We start from the raw sequence: 1,922 nt of genomic DNA, 5'->3' as shown, positions 1-1,922 counted from the left end.
TTTCTTCTCTTGTATAAACTTTGCAACTTGATAATAAATATCTCAATTCTAGTTTTGGAATTGGGGGCATACGTACCCTAAGCGAGGACGAAAGGGGAACTTCCTAAACAAATCAGGTGTTGTTCTCTCTTTCTCTAAATCTTTAAATTTTGTATAAATTGAATCTTGTATGAAATTAATTGTAAACTTCATCTCGCTTAATTGTTGTGCATTAAAGTTGTTTGATAAATTGTTGCAATCACTTTGATTGCAACTAAAGAAAATTCTGCATAATTAATTCTAGTGAAATTAAGACTTGGTGTAGTATGCACACCAAGTGTTTCATAAAATTAACTTCACACAAGTTTATCAATATCTTGCTTGTGTAGCGGTAAATTCATGACCATCAAGCTATGGATAAACTTGACGTCAATAAAACCAGAGTCACCACCGCGCTTTTATTGTCTCCAAAGTAAAAGGGAAAAGTACGAACAAAACCTGAAGATAAGAAATTTTCAAATCAAAACTAATAAAATACCAGAGATTATAGGTAAGGGGGTTGGTTACACAGAGGGAAGGTGTTAGCACCCAAAGTGTCCTAGGTACTCCTATGAAGCCCTTTGATAAAATATAGAGTGAGGGGATGAGAAAAGAATTCATTGATTATATTTTTGTGTTTGACAAGACCTTCGGTCTTATGCCTACGTACCAACATAAAAATGAGAGATCAAAACCCCGTAGTTCGTGGTAAAATTTTGAAAGAAGTTGGTGAATTAATTTTAACAAAAGTTTAAGTGAAAAGGGCACAAAAGGCCAAAGATTGAAGTGGGTTGTTAGTTCTTTTTGTCTTTTTTTGAAATTAAAGTCAATATGGTTAAGTTCATTTACAAGTTTGATTTAAGAAAAAGTTTTAAAATTCAATGGCATAAGACCAAAGTTTCTAATCATTAAAACATGTATACGTTTGAAATCACAAGAAAAGAATGTTTTTAAAAGGAGGTTAAGATTTTGAAATTGAATAAGTGGAAGGAGATGAAGAGACTACCCTAGACAAAAATTAAAAGTTAAGAGTTGAAAAGATCTGACCAATGGGGTGCAATCCAACATACAAGAATGTCATATAGAAACCCGTTTTCCTTTGAACTTTAGCAAGCAACAAGCATAAGCAATATCCAAGCATCATATGAAGACCAATGCATCAAATAAAGATAGCTATAAAATCTAGGCAAACATTCAAATAGTTAGCAGTCTTTAATATCTTCCAATGTAGCAGATGAAACATTCATTGATCAACTAAGAACAATCATCATACATAGACAAAAATAATAATATAATAATAAGCACAGAGACAGAGTAGCAGATGAATCCAAGGCATCCAAGGTCTTGCATCAGATGAAGGCACAAGCAGAGATAACTCAGTCTCAAATGTTGGCATTGGCCAAGTCCTTTAGCACAGGGAATGTTGCCTAGTTCTAAGTCCAGAAGTTTAGATCAAATCCCAATAGTCTAACCAGATGTTTTTTTAGGTTTTTTGTTGTTGTTATTCGGTGTTTTAAGGTCCTAAGACCACAAACAAAACAAAAGACAAATAAACAATATATACAATCACAAGATAAGGCTCAAATGAGCAAAGTGAAAAGACTTGAAACATAAACAAGTTGCATGAAGTGTTAATAGCAATGAATGATAAAGGTACTGAAATTTAAATTGCATAAAGTAAATGACTTGAAAATAAGATTACATTAATTAAGAAGTTAGTCAATGGTTAGTCAAATGTTAGTGATGAGTTTTAATTAATTAAGTCATTCTTTGGAGAAGACTCAACCATTCATTCACAAGTATGAATCCTTGAACCAAGACATCATCTAGGAGAAGGGCTCCAACTTGGATAAATCAACAAGTATGCCACTAGCTCTCATGAAAGGAAAAAAGGTCAAGTTCCC

This window comes from Lathyrus oleraceus, chromosome 6 (genome assembly GCF_024323335.1).
Source record: "Lathyrus oleraceus cultivar Zhongwan6 chromosome 6, CAAS_Psat_ZW6_1.0, whole genome shotgun sequence".
Taxonomy (NCBI): domain Eukaryota; kingdom Viridiplantae; phylum Streptophyta; class Magnoliopsida; order Fabales; family Fabaceae; genus Lathyrus; species Lathyrus oleraceus.
This window is presented reverse-complemented; position numbering follows the sequence as displayed.